At 32.9% G+C, this 23,181-nt stretch overlaps 1 protein-coding gene across 1 annotated transcript in view; it reads right to left on the reverse strand.

Moving 5' to 3' along the window:
• Positions 1-23,181, reverse strand: part of LOC106475285 (carbonic anhydrase-related protein 10-like) — a 145,010-nt gene that overhangs the window by 119,020 nt on the left and 2,809 nt on the right. The gene's annotated exons all lie outside the window — the stretch shown is intronic.

Consider the following 23,181-nt stretch of genomic DNA (forward strand, 5'->3'; position numbering starts at 1 on the left):
TACTTACTGGTCTTCTCAAACTGTAAAATAGTATCAAAGTTATCCTAAGTATAACCTATAGTAAAAAGTGAGAATAAGGAATGTGATAGAAAGATTCCCCCTTCGACCTAAAATCCACGAAAGATCAGGTCTCTAACGAGTAAGGTTAACGGTTAATAACGTTAAAACGAAGTTTATTTTATTTGAAACATTATCATAATATTACATCTTTCAACTATTTTTACGCTTATGAAGTTCTTGATTACACTAATGAAACTGATGCTATTACAATTAGAGTGAATACAATTACAGTACATTTATACAAACTGAAAATCTTTCTTCTGTTATCCTAGCATCAATACTATTATACAAGATGCATTCTCAACATTATTCTCCCGCTTTCTCGTTTTATATTCCTATAGAAATGGCTATTAAGAATTTTTGTTGACTACAGCTTTAAATATTTCTTCGTAATTAATTTATTATTGGTAACGTGACGTAAGAAGCTTTTTCTAATAAAAGTGCCCTAATGTGATGATAAGTTAATAAAACATTTATAATAGCAATAAGTAATTATAATTTCTACACAATCCTAATCGATCTTTTTCAATGAAGATATTTTACAATGAGTAGAATTATTTTATGACCAACATATAAATATCCAAGATGTATTTGAGAGTTTTTCACTTTTCATTTTTAGGATTGTGGAAATAAAACGAAAAATATCAACCTCAAATAAATCGAGAAGTAGAATGGTTGGTAAGGAGAGTATTGTGTGCGTAAAATGCAAGTGGCATCCATTTCATAAAGGTTTGAAAAAGTTGAGAAGTTCGCATAGTCACAGTATTTAGAATTCCAAATTATCCTGAAATTAATGTCTTTTTTTTTTGTTCAACTCCTTCTGTAAAATAAGAAAATTAAAATTTTGAATGAAATTATTATTTTCAATAGCTATATGCATTTTCAATCGCTAAGGTTAAATTTGCAAATGAAAACCTTCGTATAGAATTATCCATGTAAAAGCTAGCAATTAAACTTAATTAAACAACATTTTGTTTATTGATCTTTAAAATTCATTTAATATCACTATACACATTTTATTTAAATCTCTATTTAGAATTAATTAGTCTTGAAATAAAAAGTGAGTATGGTACAAAACCACAATTAATTACTTGGTGACATAAGTAAATATATCAGGTTTTGTCAGATTTACAACAAGACGACCATTTCCACATTTTCTAATCACTATTAATTTAGACATTGTGGCTAATTTTCGTAAAGTATTGTAATATTTTAGCTCTGAAATGTTTGGATGCTAGCTAAAGCTTTCTGCCTCCCTTACTATATACAAACTGCCAATAAAGGTGATTGGTATATGAGACTGATCCTAAGCATTGTTACCATAAAAAAAGTATATGTGATTTTCCTACATTGCTCTTATCACAAAGGGGGAAAGTTAAGGTGTGAAGGCTATAAGACTAAAAGAAGCATCGATAAGTTCTAACTAGAGAAGGGAAGATTAGAAAGAAGTAAACTAGATACGTGAAAATTGAACAAGAAAACTGAACTCGAAAATATATCGAAACTACGAAACAAGTATAGTGTAAGAAATTAAAAGAGTTGAAAAGAATTAGACGGTAAAGCGATAGATCAAATGAGAATTCGATGACACTGGTACTAGAACAATACCATTACCACTGATCTTAAAATATTGGAACTTGGTGATATGAAACTTTCTAAGATTTAAGTGTCTTGTCAAGATCGATAATTAAACGAAGACTGGAGTATCGAGGAAAGTCGTTAAGTATTTACCTTTAAAAAAATGTGTTGATCATAAATGATAAAGAGTGCAGAAAAATGCACCAAACTCAACTGTAGAACTGTTCAAGCTCGAAACCTGTTGCCAACTGTATCTTAAGATATCACTTTAAGAAATTTATATCACTCCGCAAGTTTCTCACAATTATGGGAAATCAAGAGTTGATGTCACAAAAGTACAGAATAATCATCCGCTGTGAAATAAAGTCCAAAATAACAATAAAGTAGTACAGATAACAGAGTTAGCTGTATCGTACTGGAATAATCATAGTAGTGTCGTAGCCGGTAATGATAAAAGCCATTACAAAAACTAAAACTGAAAATTCAATCATTTCAAGAAATAAACTACACTAAATGTGTCTGTTTAATAATCCTTAAAATATGAGAAAGAAATCAAGAAGACTATTGAGATAAAATTTTATGAATATATTCCAAAATATAGTTTATATTCTCTTCTGACAGTGAAACACAATTTACTTGACTAACTTGAGATATTTGAATAAAACTAAAATATTTCGTTACGAAAAATACATAACAAAAGACCAATAAAAGTGATCAAACCTTTGAATGCTTTATTATAGTCTAGAATCTTTACTCGTGAAAAGGCCTAAAGAAATAGAGAAAAACAATGAAACACGTACGTCCACAAGTACAGTCGACCTACTAGTGTGTATGATTTAAAAAGCAATATCATCTTGCTGAAGACTTTCGTGAGAGAGAAATTTCTATACAACATAAAGAAATTAATACATCTTGATTCGTTAACATTGAAAATATTCAGAAAAAAATCAGAAACCTTAGTCGGCTTTAGGATACGTGGTTGTTTGAAGAACATTGCTCTATAAAAAGCGTTCCTTGCATCTTACCTCGAACAATTTGTTTAACGCAGTTTAGATTTATATCTCGAGCTTCAAAATTAAAATGCAAGCAGTAGCAGAAGCAAAACACTATAAACACCAAAAACTAAACATGAATTTCTGAAAATGTCTAAATAAGTTATGTCAATGAACGTTCAAGTTCTTCTGTAAATCCATATCATTTTTACTAAAATTCAGGAAGCTAATAAAACAGTGAACTCTAGACTTACACTAGAACAACCCTTCACATCTTTGGATGCTAGTCTACAAGAACGTATGCTTCTTTGTACTCTAACTTGTCAACAACAGTTTTACTTCTAACAAAAGCTTCAGTCCTCGTCAGTGGGTAATTTTAAAACTCTCCTACATGAGTTTGTGTCTAAAGTTTTAAAAGCACAATAATGTAGTTAACAAATGTTTATATTTCTCTTCCACTGATTATCTTCATCATTCAGGCTATTATAAATTTTGTTAAAGGTTGGCAATAGGACTGATAGAGGGCCTAGCATAGCCTGGTTAGGGCGCTCGATTTTCAACCTGAAGGTAACAGGTTCGAATCCCGTTACCGAATATTTTCGTCCTTTCAGCTTTGGGAGCGTTATAATATTGCCGTCAAACCTACTTTTCGTTGACTGAAAGTAGCCAAAGAGTTGGCGATGGGTTGTGTTGACTAGCTGCCTTCCCTCTAGTATATCACTTCTAAATTAAGGACGGCTAGCGCAAATAGCACTCAGATAGCTTTGCGTGAAGTTGAACAAACAAACAAGCAATGATAGAAATGTCACTCATAATACTATTAAGTTCAAACTAATTTTGTGCTATGTAATGTAAAAAAAAGTAATTTAAATTCAGTATTGGAATATATGGAACTAGAAAGAGAGATAATATTTAAAACATTCTGTTGTTCTAATAAACATTTATAATGTATTTCAAAAAGTTAAGTTTTCCATGTATTGCAAGTAACTTCTTCCAAATAATGCATTCTGCTCTTACGTCGTCTGCTGTTTTATAATATATTTATGATATTTCATCGATGAAATCAAACATCTCACCCCCCCCCCACCTTTGTTTTTAAAGAAATACTTTTTTTGTCATAATTTTAAGCTTTTAAAATGTTGTATGTCGCTTAATGGCGCATTTTAAGTTGGAAATCTTATTCTTCCTTCAGTTTGTTACATAGAAGTTGGTTGCGATATTCCATTAGACATTTAAAAATTAGAAAAAGAGATAAACTGGTCGGTTAATAAATATTTAGGGAACTTAATCGTAACTTAATGCATACAACATAAAAAAAATATATTGATATGTTTACAACTTTCGGCAAAGGATTTGTTTCTTGTTAAGCACAAAGAGTTATCTGAGGGTTTGTTCACCTCGGGTATCGAACCCCGATTTCTAGGATTATAATCCTTCAGATTTACCGCTGAACCACCGGGGGAAGGGGACTTCTTCAGAGAAAAGCTTTCTATCAGGTTGTCATTAAAATCAAGACATGGGAGAGCTTCTTCAAAGAAAATCCGTCTATTAGGTTGTCATTAAAATCAAGATATATGGGGGGGGGGGGGTCTTCAAAGAGAAGCTTTCTATTAGGTTGTCACAAAAATCAAGATATATGGGGGTTTCTTCAAAGAAAAGCTTTCTATTAGGTTGTCACTAAAATCAAGATATATGGGGTTTCTTCAAAGAAAAGCTTGCTATTAGGTTGTCATTAAAATCAAGATACATGGGGGGTCTTCAAAGAAAAGCTTGCTATTGGGTTGTCATCAAAATCAAGATACATGGGGGGTTCTTCAAAGAAAAGCTTTCTATTGGGTTGTCATTAAAATCAAGATATATTACAAAAGACGAAAATGATATTTCAGGATACTTCTGGAGTAATTATAAAAACAATAAAACAAAAATGTTGCTGTCTAGTAATAAATAAAACCTACAGACAATCAATCTGTCATAAGAAATATAGGTTCTGTTAGATGATGCTTTATATGCTACACAGGTGAAAAAGTGTTTTTCTTATCATCTGTATATAGCAAAGTAAAAATCCATAAAATAAGTACATATATTAACAGTGGCATAAGTATTATTTTCTACAAACTATAAAACACTATGATGTATTTGACACAACCTATTCTAAGTGTATTTTATGTTTATTCTTTGTTTAGTGATTCAAATATAAAGTATTTCAATATATACATCACAGTCATGTATTTGAATAGTCTTGTTCACAAAAAAATTAAATTTATTTACTAATAATGACTAAAACTTATATTATTGGGAAGTCATAAACATCCAATAAACTGTTAAATAAACTATATAACTGATTGTATAAAAGGTATAAGCTGTAGATAAGCTTTATAATATATATATATATATATATATATATATACGTAGTTTTATACCGAAGAAAATTAGAAAATATAGTATTTATAATTTAAACAATAAACAATGATAAAGGAAAAGTAGCTTTCAAAGTGCTTCTAAACCTAACAGAAAAGTGAGAAGAGCCAATATTTGAAACAGAACTATCTTGAAGGTTGTTCCTACTATCTAGAGACATGATTTCAACTGGTCATCCATCAAAATGTTTTTATTCCAGCCATTTCACGAGGGTAATCTGTGAGTAAAACTTAAAACGGTGATAGATTTGCTGCAGCTAGGGATTAAACGAGATTGTTTTGTGATTTTCTGACCTGACAGTTAGGTATTGCTTCTTATCAAGCATGAGAGAAGAAAGGAACTATGTAGAGAGACCTGCCAAGTTGACGATTACAAAGCAATGAGTTTGGCCCAAAACTCGGTCGATTTCTATCACAATAGAAATAGATGGTCAAATGACTAAACGGTGACATTTGGCATAGCACGGTAAGTATTTTAAATAAAGATTGCTCAAATTGAAAATCAAGAGCAAGAACAATAAGAATGGATATTATGTACATATCTCTGCTTAAGGAGAGTTCGAGTATTCGTAGCCCATTTTTTTGCTTTAGAGAACAGTATTTTGTGTCTGTGAGGTGTAGTTTATCGCAGTGAAAAAGGGTAGTATATTAAACAGAATAGCCACTACACCTAAAGATTGACCTATTTAGGGATTATTTAATCCAAAATGTGACACTCACCTGATCACGACATGGGGTTAGTTATCAAATGTGAGCAAAAAATGTTTTCATGTTACAACAAAATCGAAAGATGAATACATCCTGAATATCAGATCGAGCATGCGAACTCTAGTTAACTCTAGCAAATTTTTCTTGTCAAAGCATGTTTCGCGTCCAAGCCTTAAGGCTTTACTATATTTGCAGTCTGAAAGTAAACCTTCCGCTTTTATTTCTTTGATTTATATGAGTCTCTATTTTTAAATTTAACGAATATATAAGAAGTTTACGCTCATCAACTCAAATATTCGTATGACGAATAAATCAAATGAAACGTTAGCTGAACCAGCTTATGAATCTTAGTGCTAACAAATGATCTGCTACAAACAAACTACAGGTTTTAAAATAGGTTAAGGGAGTTAGTTATTAGTTAAGGATTTATGGTTTGCACAAATACAGTAATGAAACACTAAGTGCTTGGATTTTAAACCATTTTTTACACTAACTTAACTTTCATATTGTGACCTTTAGGACAAAGAAAATGAGGCATTTCAACAAATAAAAAAAAATACTAGATTAGCACAATTTTTTGTAAGAAGTACAGTAGTAATACTATCCGGAGGAATTAGTGCATTCCTTTTTCTTAGGAGTGTAGTAGTAGAAGTGTTCAAGATTAGTGCAATCTTCTTGTGAGGAGTATAGTAGTAGTAGTAGTAGTAGTAGTAGTATCTGGGATTAATGCAATCTTTTTTCGTAGGAGTATAGTAGTAGTATTAATTGTATTTGGGATTAGTGCAGTTTTTCTTAGGAGTATAGTAGTAGTAGTATCCGAGATTAGTGCAATTTTATTATGAAGAGTACAGTAGTGGTAGTATCCTGGATTAGCGCAATCTTCTTATGAGGAGTACAGTAGTAATAGTTTCCGGGATTGGCGTAATCTTTTTTTTTAGGATTATAGCAGTAGTATATACTTGAATATACCCAAGAAAGAATGCAGCGTTCTTTTTACTTTAAAAACTATGTAAACCTCGTCATTACTAAACCAGATAATGGTGACTGTATTGTGTTTTTTAGTGAAGAAGATCATAATAGAAAGGTATAGAATACATTTGAACAATGCTAGAAATTTTTAATTATAACAGTCGAATCCTATTACTAGTTATGAATAGAAATTACAAAGAAATTTTGTAAAATTTATAAACAAATTATTATTAGTGAAAATGTACAAAGATTACAAACCTACTGGTTCTGATTGAATAATTCTATATATCAGTCCAAAGGTAAACAAGGATGATGACCTGGTTATTCTATATATCAGTCCAAAGGTAAACAAGGATAATGACCTGGTTAGATATTATTAGTGAAGATGTACAAAGATTACAAACCTACTGGTTCTGATTGAATAATTCTATATATCAGTTCAAAGGTAAACAAGGATGATATATATCAGTCCAAATGTAAACAAGGATGATGTATATCAGTCCAAAGGTAAACAAGGATGATGTATATCAGTCCAAAGGTAAATAAGGATGATGACCTGGTTATTCTATATATCAGTCCAAAGGTAAACAAGGATGATGTATATCAATCCAAAGGTAAACAAGGATGATGACCTGGTTAGATATTATTAGTGAAGATGTACAAAGATTACAAACCTACTGGTTCTGATTGAATAATTCTATATATCAGTCCAAAGGTAAACAAGAATGATGACCTGGTTATTCTATATATCAGTCCAAAGGTAAACAAGGATGATGTATATCAATCCAAAGGTAAACAAGGATGATGTATATCAGTCCAAAGGTAAACAAGGATGATGTATATCAGTCCAAAGGTAAACAAAGATGATGTATATCAGTCCAAAGGTAAACAAGGATGATGTATATCAGTCCAAAGGTAAACAAGGATGATGTATATCGGTCTAAAGGTAAACAAGGATGATGTATATCAGTCCAAAGGTAAACAAGGATGATGACCTGGTTAGACAGACTATTTCTAACATTGGATCACTGAATCAACCTTTGACAATATATTTAAGATAAAAATTCTGAAACAACATGTAAGAAATTAGTATATTGACGTGATTATAATTCAATTTATAGAAGATGTTACATGGCTACCAGGAGGTGTACACTGTGTAAGCCTGTTATATAATCACAGAGAACAATAGACATTATTTTCTTACTTGGATATAATCAACAGACTTTATTGTGTTTTACGACTAAATAATTACATCTTATCGCTAATTGGCCTATTTGCCAGTATGTTTATGACGTAACCATGAAGTTGGGTAAAATATGTTGCTATGTTGATGGCACTTGCGGGAGTTTTAAAAATAATACTCAAGCTAAACCGTTTTGAAATATTGGAATGAACAATATACGAATGCTATGTTTACCAAGTAACATCTAGAAAAATATCAAACTCTTAATTTCCAAATACTACACCATTTTGTATTATTCGGAGTACTCGAAACGTGTCTCTAGATTAGATTGTTTCCTCAACAACCAATATTTTCCAACACCATGATTTTCTAAAGCAGCCTTAGTTGACCAATATGTGTGTGCATGTGTATGACTCAGTAGAAATAAATGACAGAAATGTAGGAGACAGTGAGTAAAGGAAATTTTAGATGACACAATAAATATTAATGCATATGTTCATGCGCATATGCTCTTCTGAAATTGATTCTGTGTAATGGTTTTAAACCTAACCTCGATTTAATAGCTGTCAATTTTTTTTGTGTGTGTGTGTTACACAAAACGATCTTTTTTTTAAGTGGATAGAGCGTGGCCTAATAGTTGTCGTGTCGGGCTGTGGAAAGCCCAGTTCAAGCGTGCGAGATGTTGGTGAACAGGCTCAACGTATTCAGCTGATGACGCTTTATAAAAGTCACACAGATACCGCTGTGGAAAGCCCAGTTCAAGTCTGCGAGATGTTGGTGAACAGGCTTAACGTATTCAGCTGATGGCGCTTTATAAAAGTCACACAGAGACCGCTTTGCTAACACAGACCAAGCTCTAAGTAGACTTATCAAAACTTTGTGTGTCATAATGTTTTATAAACCTCTAAGTAACACCTGTTATGATTTTAAAAAATCACGCAATATGCAAATCACAAAATTCCGCGCATTCAACTTTAAAGGAAATTCAAAATGCTAAGTTTTATAGCTTATTTCATTTACTTCAATTTATACTGTAGCATCTGATAAAATAATATTGAATACTAATCATGGAAATATTTTCATGTCTGTTGCCTTAGAAATAAATTTTAATTTGTTATCTTAAAATCAAGCCAACACTATAAAAAACGCGCCACCTAGATAACGAGTGGGGTTTATTTAGATAGACTAGTTTTAGTATAAAGATAATTCCAGAACACATTTTAATGTTAAGCATCAGTCATAGAACACTTAAGAAAGTAAAACACCCGTAGATAAGCACATTTTAAATTCCTTGATTATACTTGATTACAGCCACTGATTTAACGAAAATGTTGAAGTAAAGGTGAATCACGAGTACGTTTATTTTGTAATATACTACATTTGTAATTCCTATTGTACGGTACAGTACTGTATACTGCAACCTGTATCTTAGATGAAGATGGAGAAAAAAAAGCATGTGAAGAGATCAATAAGTTAGGAAGATGCTTGTCAGTGATGGCTTCGGTCTCACCAGACATATTGTTATTGCTTTTCAAAATCGTAATGTTATAAGATGGAGCTCCACATTCGTATACTGGGGATAATAGCGTTTACGTTCTTGCTAATATCAAAACATTGGGTAAAAAATAGAAAAATAACTTTAGGCAAAAAAATAAATAAATAAACCTCCAAAAGGAAATCTCAAATATGCTTCAAACTGAATTCATAAATTACTCGGTACTGTATAGTGGTGCTATATCACAAAACATAAGAGAATACAGGTTACAATAATTAGCTGGAACGATAAGAGAATACTGATTGAAAACATTAGCTGGTACGATAGGAAGATACTGGTATGTGTTGCTTGCAATACTTAGATTGTATGGTATGAGAATACTGGTATGTGTTTGAGTTGCTTGCAATAATTAGCTGGTATGATATGAGAATACTGGTGCATGTACATGTGTTGCTTGCAATAATTAGCTGGTATGATATGAGAATACTGGTGCATGTACCAGCTAATAATTCCAAGCAACACATACACATACCAATATTCTCCTATTGTACGAGCTAATTCCTGCAAGAAACACATGTAGTATTTTCATATCATACCAGCTAATTATTCCAAGCAACTCAAACAAATATCAGTATTATCCTATTTTACCAGCTAATTATTGTAAGCAACACATACACATACCAGTATTCTTATATCGTACCAGCTAATTATTGTAAGCAACACAAACTCATACACCAGTATTTTTGTATCGTACCAGCTAATTATTGTAAGTAACACAAACTCATACACCAGTATTTTTGTATCGTACCAGCTAATTATTGTAAGCAACACAAACTCATACACCAGTATTTTTGTATCGTACCAGCTAATTATTGTAAGCAACACAAACTCATACACCAGTATTTTTGTATCGTACCAGCTAATTATTGTAAGCAACACAAACTCATACACCAGTATTTTTGTATCGTACCAGCTAATTATTGCAAGCAACACATGTACGATATGAGAATAACGGTATATTTATGTGTTACTTGTAAGAATTAGTATATATTGTTCTAAACACAAAAGAGCTCAAACATCCAAATAAGAAAATACCGTAAATCATAAAAAGGTTTACTGTTATTTAGTTTGGTTCAAAATCTTCATTGCTTTCACTGTAATTTATTCTTTTATTATTTAGGGAGCATTATAAATATTTATGTTTTTAAAAGAAAAAAAATACTATTGTTATAAATAACACATTCAATTCAACTAAACTATGCATGCCTATTTAAATATATTTACACATGGCTTGTGTATATCGTATATATACATATATATATATTATTCATACCTTCGGTGTATAGGACGCAAGCAGATTTTGACATAAAATTTTGGGGTAAAAAACTACGTCTTATACACCGAAAAATACGGTATATTACATAAAAATAGAAGAAGCAAGTCCTTTCACACTATTTTTTCTCTCCACATATAATATATATATATATATATATATATACACACATACACTACATAAAATTAGAAATAACAACAGTACTGTATACATATATGCATAAACTTCCATCATTTTTTTATCTTCTTCTCTCTACGTATATATTATTGATCCGTGATCATGTATGATGCTTACATAAAACAAAACATCAAATATGGGATTTTTTGGAATTTGCATGTTTGAAAAGTCTTTCATCTTGCCATTTTATATCAAGGTCGTTTGGCTAAAAAGGGGCGACCATTTCATCAATATAATGTAGGCGTTTCGTGTATGTATCTCCTAAGTAACGAGTGGAAATTCTGAATATTGTAAATAGTTCTGTTTAATGTATATCTCTATCCTCTGCATTCCATAATAGTAACAGATGAGAAAAACTAATGTTAGTTTTCTGGATTGCTACAGAGACTCAGCATATCGTTAACACTTGATATGGTGAAAAAGGCTGACAAATCAACACAAATTCAGAACGGTTAGTTACATGTTTAAAAAATCCTCGATTTTCATCAATCATTGGCTCGCACGAATGTTTCAATCAGACGTAAGAGGGCTGACAGTCACCTCAAGAATTCGGCAATGTTTACAGCGAGAACACCAAAACATATACACATTTTCAGATCGTAAAATAACTGGGAATCTCATCTTTACCTCTAAATGAGAATTATTTCATATCAATTTGAAGTTTTAATGTCATTTAAGGTGATTCGTTTAATGTCATTAAATGTATATTAAAACTAACATCAAGATGATCCGTGAATGGAAGAATTTAATCAAACGTCATAACTTTCAAGTGTGACCGTGTACCATTTGCTCTCGCACTCTATTATTCTGAGTGTAGAGTCTAGAATGAACACTAATATCCTTAAGCTCCTTAGTACAAATCTGCCAGAGTTCATATAGAGTTTTTGCGCTAAAATATTGTTCTTTTACTGTATAATCAGTCACACCAAACATGCTCGCCCTTTCAGCCGAGGGGCGTTATAATGTGACGGTTCAATCCCACTATTCGTTGGTAAAAGAGTAGCCCAAGAGTTGGCGGTGGGTGGTGATGACTAGCTGCCTTCCCTCTAGTCTTACACTGCTAAATTAGGGACGGCTAGCGCAGATAGCCCTCGTGTAGCTTTGCGCGAAATTCTAAAACAAACAAACAAAAAACTGTATAATCATTTGTAAAAGGTGCCAAATAACCTAATTAGACATGGCTGAACGTTAAATATAACAGTGTTGGTAAACGTGTAGCTCTGAAGCCACATGTGGACGTCAATAAGCACGTATTTACTCTTCACCCAACATTGTTAGACGGCTTTTGAAAGTCGAATTAATATGATTATAATAAATGCAAGTGAATGAATTAAACAAAGCAATATATATATACAACCACGTACAAAGCAATTTACTTTATGCAACACTTTGTTTAAATGACCAGGTCAGGGACCCCAAGTTTCAGCCGTCTCTTAGAACAACTGGCTAAAGTGAGGGCAACAATTTTACAGCTCCCAACACTTACACTACTATTCGTAAACGAATAGCGGGATTGACTGTAAATTCTATAATGCGTCTATAGTTAAGGTGTGGAGCGTGTTCATCTGCATATCGCGGTCTCGAATCTTGGACCTGACATTAATCACTAGAATACGTTCGGCCGCACTAAAAAAGAGGGTAGGAGATGATGGTAGAGAATAAAGTATGTTAAACCAATGCAAGTACAACAGTGATAACACACTATAGACCATAACAGTAGAAGTACAAGAAAGATAAACCCAGAAACAAAAAGTGGGATCTGTTAGAAAGAAGCGGAGTATTTAAAAATATAGTTGTTGAGGATCTATAGTTTCCTAGCACTGATGCATAGTTACTGGGCGTCGAAAAGCTTCAGAGATATCAAAGAAATTATCATTTAGATTTGTTTGTTTGAAGTTAAGCGCAAAGCAACACAGTGGGCTTTTTGTGCTCTACCCACGACGGGTATCGAAACCAGAATTCAAGCGTTGTAAGTCCGCAGATATACCGCTGTGCCACTGGGAAGCATATCATTTAGGAATGGAACGTAACTCTTGGGAGAAAGGCGCTCATGAGCCATCTGGTCAGAATTTTGTCATTAACGTGCAGTTTGGATCAGATGAAAAAATCTAATTCCTGATAGAGTAGCTTGAAGCATTGTTTTTTGACATTGGTTTGTTTTTTTTATAATGAAACAAACCAAAGAATCCCACAATTCATTGCGCTTAGTAGCGGTCATGGTAGCATTCCGTGACAGTTTTAATGTTAAGTACAGTAACATTACTGACACTTTTACAACATAATATTCTGGGAATTTAAACATGTAAAACATGCTGTAAAAGCTTCAAAATGATTTCTACAGTGCAAGTACAGAGACTTTTACAACATAATATTTTAGGAATTTAAACATGTAAAACATGCTGTAAAAGCTTCAAAATGATTTTTACAGTGCGAATACAGATACTTTTACAATATAATATTTTAGGAATTTCAACACGTAATATATGCTTTAAAAGCTCCAAAATGATTTCTACAATGCAAAATCTGTTTGAGTGATCATTAAATAATTTCTTTAAATATGTTTCTGTGTAACTTTTTTTTTTTCATGAGTTGGGAATTATATTGAGGAGTGTAACCTTTTAGCATAATGTAGTTTACACTTTTTACAAAACCTTTCAGTCTGGTGATTGTTGAAAATAATACTTTTAACATCTTTCTCCATGTACTAATGCATCTATTGTGGTAACTCAATACGCGTTTTCAAGCCTTTGATAGACCTAACTTCTCCACACAAGTTTATGGGCAATATATAGAAACGCATACAGTATAATTTAGCCGATCTCCGTCAGCCGTAATCGTTTCAGTTTGTATAACCCGTGTCGTTTTTCAAGGTAATTCAACATAAAAGTCATTCATTGAAAACAAAACGTAAATAGTTTTGAGGAAAATATTAATAGTTGCTATTTACTAGAATAGAATCAGATAGGGCAAGTGAAATCAGTGGGCTTTACGCTCGATAATACAAAAGAACAGAAATTCAGATATTTCAAACCCAATAGAAAACGTGGTGTATTTTTAGAAAAAATACTGAGTAAAATTTTACATGCCAATTTTTAATGCCAAACTGATCCTTACAAATGCTACATGTTTCGCTTTTAGTGGTCTCTGTAGTCCTGTCATGCATTTCAATCATGTTTTTTTTTTGTTTCGCGTAGAAATGCTAAACGCGGACAATAATGTACAGAAAGATTCTGTTTTGAGACTGCATACTAATAAAATTTCAAGTCCGGTTTACAAATAACCACAATCTTATGATAATCTATTACAATGCCTTCTGCACTCATCTGAAAAATATCTGCTAACAGTTTCAAAATTTTGAAGTAACGAAAACAATACTCTTAGCACATACCCCCCCCCCCACCCCCCACCACACACACACACAAATATAAGGTTCTCAATGTTTTCTGGATTAAATAACATATAAAATATACTTCACCACAAAATAAACCACGAAAACAATACTCTCAGCACCATCCCCCCCCCCCACATTCACACACAAAAAAAGATAAGGTTCTCAATGTTTTCTGGATTAAATAACATACAAAACATACTTTACATTTATCGAATACATAAATGACTAATCTCATTTAATAACAGGATATTGAATCTAATGCAGTGGTGTCACTGCATGTGTGAACCATGGTGCCACAGGCTACATGATATCACCTATACAAAGTTTTAACAATTCGACATCCAATATTGCCAAGGTTTACTTATGGCTTGATAAAAATGTCACAGCCTTTTCTACGAAAGAATATTGGTATAGCTACATCCTTACAAAAAAGCTTATACAACAGAACTTTTATGAAAACAACAAGCTAATTCGGAGCACAACCCTCATCCAGAAAGTGAGGGGGAAAAGTACGAAAAAAAGAAGAAAAAAAACCTCCATTGCGATAAAACTGAGCATATCTTATGGTGCCGTTCAGAAGGGAAAATTTGAAAAAGATCGGAAGTTGACAAAGGCTTACAAACCAAAGTTTTTATGGTTTCAGCTACACTGCGAAATCGATGGTTATTTCAATTAGAACGATGGCCGAAAGAACTTGAATCACGATAATACCATTTGACCACACGTTTATCAATGCCTGATGCAGTTTTAATAGACTTCTGTTTCTTTGGATAGCTTAAACGTGATCTTGGAAACAGAAGAAGGTCTGTAGCAAAGTTTTTGAGGTGCGTGATTTGAAGTTGACTTGCTGTCCTTTGCAGAAGATTGTTACTATAGAAATTGGGAATCGGACAGTAGTAATTATTCACGAGCAAAACTTTAAATAATCTAACAGGTTAATCGACGAGAAGGTTAAGCGAAGGGTATCAAAATTCTAAGAATATATTTGTTATAAATATACTGTATAGCTAGATAAATAGGATAATTAGAAGACGAAAAATATGTAGAGATCACTGTAACTACAAAATGTGTGAGACTCATATTGCTGGTTCGAATCGCGTCACGAAACATGCTCGCCCTTTCAATTGTGAAGGGCTTTATGTTATAATGTGACGGTCAATCCCATTATTGTTGGTGAAAGAGTATCCCATGAGTGGTGTTGGCTAGCTCTAGTCTATTACTACCAAATTAGGGAAGGCTAGCGCAGATAGCCCTCGAGTAACTTTGCGCGAAATTTAAAACAAACCAAATCCATATTGATATTATTTTCCCGACTTATTGAAGTCCATCTTAATCATATATCATCATTTAAAGTTCGGCTTCTTTTTTACTTATATCTTAAGATATATGTTTGATTTCGAAACAAGTACATGATCAACAAATACACTTGTTTATCTTTTAACTATATCCTTGTCGCCATCCTCTATTTAACGGACACACATACAGTATATCTCAATAGATTTATGACTGTTTGCCAACAACAATAACATAGTAAGTAAATAAGAAAAAATATTCAGTTATTGTCGTTATTGTTTCTGTTTAAGAAACAATGTCATATATGTAGATATCTCAATCTATAATTCAGTTTGGCCTAAATTATTACGACCGATAGCTATTTTTCATATTTTACAAACTGGGTTTTTTCCTAAACTAGTTAATTTTGTCCAATAAACATTAATTCTGAAGATATTTACAAGCTTTAACTATTACAAATTATTTTTGAACTCAGTGAAACTCGGTAGTGAATTTCAAATAATGAAATGTAAATACATATTTCCTGAAAACAAAACAAAAACTCATGATTCTTAATATGCTGATGATGAAACTTAGTTCAGTGAAACTCAGTAGTGAATTTCAAATAATGAAATGTAAATACATATTTCCTGAAAACAAAACAAAAACTCATGATTCTTAATATGCTGATGATGAAACTTAGTTCTTTCTCTTGCAAGTTTTTCATTTAGATATAATATTATTTTAACTATATCATTTTTCTCTTTATAATCACGTCCCTCGATGGGACAACAGTGAGTTTACGGACTTACAATGCTAAAACCCGAGGTTCGATTCTCCGCACTGTACACAGTAGATGGCCCAACGTGGCTTTGCTCTAAAACAAACAAACTTTATAATCACCTGTACATTTACTGCCTAGTCGAGAATCCTTTTTTAACAGTATTTCTAAGCACGGTCACATCAACCAAATTCGTGCTATAGATTTGTCATTAATTTGCTTATTTTCCTCATACATTTCAAAATAGCGATGAACAATTTTTTTTTTCCAGAAGCGCGAGAGCACATTTGTTTAACAATAATTTGAAATTTATTTTCAGTATGTTTGAAAAAAATTATACTATAATGTTCATATGGTTTGACCAATCATTATGAGAAGCTTGGTTCACTAAAATATTAGCATAAGTAGTATGATTTCTAGAAAACTCAGAACACGCACACATGAGAAAATCAAAACTTCGGAGAGTTTAAGCTCTGCATAATTAACTGCAATTTCGAAAACAACGTTCACTGTTCATGTAACAAAGGATACTTTATCGGTACAGTTTTCACAACTATAATTACGTATGAAGTTGTAGTTTACGGTCAGTCACAACTGTTCCAGAAAGTTGTAATTGTTATACAGTTACGTGGTAAGTATTGTGTTTGTGACTTGGTGTCAGTCACACTGCACCTAGAAAGTTTTACTTGCTATATAGGTACATAGTAAGTATTGTGTTTGTGACTTGGTGTCAGCCACACTCCATTTAGAAAGTTTTAATTGCTATATAGGTACATAGTAAGTATTGTGTTTGTGACTTAGGGTCAGTCACACTGCACCTAGAAAGTTTTACTTGCTATATAGGTACATAGTAAGTATTGTGTTTGTGACTTAGTGTCAGCCACACTTCATTTAGAAAGTTTTACTTGCTATATAGGTACATAGTAAGTATTGTGTTTGTGACTTTGGGTCAGTCACACTTCACCTAGAAAGTTTTACTTGCTATATAGGTACACAGTAAGTATTGTGTTTGTGACTTAGTGTCAGCCACACTCCATTTAGAAAGTTTTACTTGCTATATAGGTACATAATAAGTATTGTGTTTGTGACTTAGGGTCAGTCACACTTCACCTAGAAAGCGTTAACCGCTACAATTACAAGAAAAGTATCGTGTTTGTTGATTAAAAGAAAAAATATTAGGCACGTTAACAACTGGTAGTTACGGTACTTAAGCCAAGAGTACTAAAAAAACGAAAAGCTCCTCTAAACTGTGATAAATGTTTTTGTTGGTTAACAACCACTTATAAGGAACAATGGGCAATGGCTAACTTGAAACAATTCAAGTGTTATTTTGTGGTTAAATTCGGTGATGGTTCATAGAAAAAAATGGCTTGTTAGCAAGAATGCATAAAACTTCCAAACGTTTTCAAATATATATCCAAAATATTCTAATATAAATACCTTATTATATGTATATCAGTTTCTAAAATACCATTAAAGTGGATGATGATGCCTTCCACCACAACCAACATACAAGTTTCTGTGTTGTCAGAGTGAACAGGTACGATAATCCATGATGCCACCGTAGAACATAACCCCTAATTTGTTTCCTCATTATAGCATATTATAGCCCTGTGATTTACGTAATTTTCAAAGATCCCTATTTCGTTTTGAGGGTTATTCGTACATTATAAGAATGATATTTGAGATTCGGTGTTGCCTTTTGAATTACTTCCTCTGTCATCGATCACGTTCAATCTGGCAGCCACAGGTACGCAGTTTCCATTGTAGTAAGCTTGTGGAAAGGTCGGCAAGATCAGTCTTAGACCACACTTCTTCATATATTTTCCACAGACCCTTCGTTGAGTGTTGACTTCAGCTTCCAAGACCACGTTCAAATAGATCAAAAGTGCAAAACTCTATTAAAGCTGCAAAGGGGAAACTTGTCAGATATATGGTTCAAGAGGATTGCTGTGATTCCAGTTTATTCTGCCAACTAATTCATGAAAACAACCGTTGATTTTGATGAGTGATTGGAAGATTGTGGGTATTCATTAACTCCTAATCCTTGTTTATTATCTTGTTAATGGTACCAGCAGATGTGCCTGGTTTATAGCCACTTTAACAATAACCTTCACTTTCATCCAGGTTGCCTTGAGGTGTAGTTTGTAAGTCTACTGCTATTCTAAACACTCTGCTTTACGAATTTTTCCATTTCCACTAAAAAATACTGAAAGTTCCATTCTTCGGAATGTTGTATCTTTTGGTCCTGCAGTATCTAAGAATTTTGTAGAACGAATGTCCAGCAATAATTCTAACCTTGATAGCTTTGCACTGTCGAATCGACAGCAGTTCGGAGTGAATCAAATATGTAGGTATGATATGCTGCTCATGCGTGGCGTCACAACTCTCATCTACAACAATACGTCACTGCATTGGCGTATGGAAATATTTTTTATTAAGTACGATTAATAATCCACATTATATGTTCCACTTTAGTGGATAAACTCAATGTAAAAATACCACCAGAAAAATATTAAATTCCCACCCTTTATTTCATAGTGAAAGGGTTGCCCGGTATATTTAAGGACTTTCAACGTTAAAACCCGGGATCCGATTCGCCACGGTAAACTCAGCACAGATAGCCAATTGTGTGGTTTTACGCTAAAACAAACAAAAAACGTAATGAAAGACCAGCCATACATTTTACGGAGGGAAACTTGTGTATTAATAATTAAGAATTAAAAGAAGTGTAAGTGAAATAATTGGGTAATCCTTTAAATTGTTCCAGACTGTATAAAAAGTCCGTCCTAAGAAAGATTGTAAAGGATTGTAAATGTTGGCACTATCTACATATCTTAGGAAAACGCTGATTTAAAATTCATACAGAGAAAATATTTAAAGATATTCATATCCTGCACATTTTTAATACTTGATATTTTCTTCAGTTTATCATAATATTTTAGTTCTTATGAACTTATGGATGGTTTTTGAAACACCCTAGATAAGTTTATTTTATCTGCTTTTACATTGTCTTTATAAGCCTTTTATATATTTATATTAGTAATATATCTGTTATGCAATCCGTCATCTTTTGGACCTAGGCTTATGGCAAAACACTTTCTATACAGTACTAGTAAACTTATTATGTTCCTTTTAATGACATTTTTCGCAAACTTTCGATAATTATCGACTGCACACTAATATAAATACTGCTGAAAGATTATACCATAATGATATGAATAAAATATTCCATATTATCTAAACCGAACCCAGTAACTTGCTCATTCTTAGGTTCCCATGGACGGACGTATATACTCTGTGATTAAAACATAACTTCATGGCCAAGTGAAAAACGTCCAAAATATTTGGCGCATGACTGGAGTCTGTCGCAATGCACTTTCTTCTGTTCTTTATCAACTCCTTACAAAATTAAAACCTCTTTCACAAAGATCAACGTCATCACGTTCTCCCGGTAGTATAAGAAAATGACTTAGGCACGCACCTAAAGCAACCATAAACCTCTCATCCTTGAAGGCTATAAAGGATTTCCGAAATCCCATTATTGAGCAGCAATGGCCTTTTCTAACTACTGATATATCCATTCATGATCAGCAAGCGTAACCGTTTCAGGACACTGCACTAATGGAATGAGGTTGCGATTAAAATAGCAAGTGTAAGTGATCGTGTCAAAATTGTTTACAAGATGTGCGAACAACTTATTGAGTACCATCTCATATAGCTTAACCAATCATTTACGAAAGCCAAGAGTCTGCACTTAGTCATCACAATAAACGGTTTGTTGCTAATCTTAGATTATCATAGTTTTACTATTTTAAAGTATACCTGGTTCAGATTTTTCCTATTTATGGTTTAAAATTTATATTTTTAATTATTCTATTTCTTTCCCTTTCTTTTTTGATACTTCTTTGTGGAAGTTTTTTTCTAATTTTGTCAATTTTTAACTCTTTCTATATAGAATTTTTTTCCCTATTTGTTAAGTTTGTGGAAGTTTTTTCTAATTTTGTCAATTTTTAACTCTTTCTATATAGAACTTTTCCCTATTTGCTAAATTTCCATTCCCTTTTAAATTACACTTGCCTTTCCCATTTCATGTATATCATTACACCCTGTTTCCTCTTACAAAATTAAACTTTATATTTATAATATTTTTATAATAAAATGTTTCCTTTAAGCATAGCTCAGTAGTTAGCGTGTCAGCTAATCGAAGGGTTCAGGACGTAATACCAACCTCCACACTGAAAGTTGTGTGCACGTAATAAATACGACAGTCCATTTCCCTTATGGTGACAGCTGCTACTGCTGGCCATCCGCCTTCTTTCTTGTGAATACTATAAAAATTAGGGATGGCTATATTTGAATGTTAGGGGCCTTTGACCTGGACATAAAGCCTACGTGCGCATAGAGTACCATTCAGATTGGAAATTTCAATTGCTTTAAGTGATTTATCATTTTATTTTGTATATTTTAATTGCTTTCATGGAGTTCCTTTCCTTTCCACTTCCTATTTTCCTCTATACGTGCCACTCCGGTGGCTAAGCGATAAGCTTAATAGCTTAGTACGCTAAAAATCGAGGTTTGATACCTGTGACAGTCACTAATTGTTAGTATAAATTTAGTGCAGTATAATATCCCTTCAAGTGTTTTGAGGCTTTAGAATTTGTCTCCCAGGCAACGATGCAAAATATCACAGAGCTCCTCCATAGAACTCAATTGAATCAAAACTAAAACACCTAGAAAGTAAAAGCGTGAGAAACAAAAATACTGTACATATTTTAAAATATGCAGTTTAAAAGAAGACTGCGTGTTATTCAGTGTTAGTGAAAGTTGTTTGATGTGGAGAATTTCTTTAGTTAGTAATTCTAGATCAGTGTTGATCATGCAAAGGATATTGAAATCTGATAATCTAAATTCATGTCCTGTTTCTTCACTATGTTGGCGTATAGAGGAAGCACAGGAGTTACTCAACTTTTTTGTGTTTTCATGGAAAGTCCCATATGTTCATTGGCTCTAACTAGTAGATGGCGTTTGGTTTTGCCAATATAGGAGGCCTTACAATCTCCATACATGTAAATATATATAAGCCATGAACAAAAAGAAATTGGGAGAAGGTCTTTAGTACGGAAAAAATCCTGTATGCGCGATGTGGGTTTAAAAACTAATCTGAAATCAACTTGGGGGTAGTAACGATGAATTACTGACTAAATAAACTCTCCACATCAAACAACTTTCACTAACATTGAATAACGTGCAGTCTTATTTTAAATTGCACATTTTTAATATGTACAGTACTTTTGCTTGTTACTTCTTTATTTTCTATGTGTTTTAGTTTTGATTAAATTATCGTTATTGTTACTGAATTAAAGCTTTGAGTTGACCAAGGTATTTGTCGCAAAAAAAAATGTTGAACAAAACGTGATGTGTACAATGGTGCATTAAAAGATATGGTATTGTTCCATAAAATTTCATCAACACAAACAGTGCATCATTGCCCAGAATCATAAAACACGCAACAAAATCATAGCTTTGTTAACTATTACGAGTGGACCAACTTGGATACAGCTAAATCAGGTCCACACTATGATAGTACTCCACTATACTACACACGTGGAATGGTAGAGACAAATTCAAAGGATTAAGAGGGTCATTATAAAAATCCAAATAATTTATCCTTAGCAAATAAGGAGCAGGAGTATTCTTCCCTCAATATGATTGTTTTCATCATTCTTCACCCCTTTATGATGGCATCACGAGAACGGCCTTTTTTCATTAAGACCTATGCTGGGTGGTATATGGTCTGCAGCCCTTCCGAGATAGATAGTATAGAATTGAGCTCCCTGGAGGACATGTATGTACTAGTCTGTAGTACCGCTCTCTCTTTAATGTTGTTAGTTATAGATGTCATGTTAGGTGTGGAATGTATTTTCTTAACACATTTTTAAAGTTTGTATTTACCACGGAGTGGTTAGGTTGGGGCTGCTGTGCAGATGTATCACACCAGTACGTTCAGTGATTTTTCCTTTTTTCAAGCGCCCCTAGTGGCTCAACGGTAAGTCTGAAGACGCTTAAAACAGGACTTCGATGCCCATGGTGCGCACAGCACAAATCACCAATTGTGTTCTATATATTATATGATCAAAAGTATCCATGAAAACCTAAAACTATTCAAATAGTTTTCATTTTATCTTATGAAGCTGGAATAGGCATTGAAAGCAGCATTGGTTGTCTGTTGTTAGACGCAAAACGTGTGTCAGTATTTTTAAATGAGTTGATTTTTTGTAGATTATGTAGAGCTTGTTTTAACAGGTTATGCATATGTATAGAGCTACCATGGATGGTTCTAAAATTAGAAACAACTTGTTAAATTTATTATTGAAGGGAAAGAGAGGGCAACACAATAACATGCATATTTCTTACCAGGATACATTTTACCATTCTTACTTTGTAGTTTATATCCTAGATGAATTTTTCCCTCCTACAGATGCAAGGGTATTGCTTTTTGGCCTAGATATTTATAAATAATACTGACATCGAAGACCAAGCAATGTTGACCAGTTAACCATCCTTCACCTGTGGACAAATAAACTATCCTTCACCTGTTGACAAGTTAACCATCCTTCATTAGTCAACCAGTTAACCATTCTTCACCTGTCAACAAGTTAACCATCCTTCATTAGTCAACCAGTTAACCATTCTTCACCTGTCGACAAGTTAACCATCCTTCATTAGTCAACCAGTTAACCATTCTTCAATTGTCGAGAAGTTAATTATCCTTTACTTGTCGATCAGTTAACTGTCCTTCACCTATTAGCAAGTTAACTGTCC

Source organism: Limulus polyphemus, unplaced genomic scaffold (genome assembly GCF_000517525.1).
Source record: "Limulus polyphemus unplaced genomic scaffold, Limulus_polyphemus-2.1.2 Scaffold6, whole genome shotgun sequence".
NCBI lineage: Eukaryota > Metazoa > Arthropoda > Merostomata > Xiphosura > Limulidae > Limulus > Limulus polyphemus.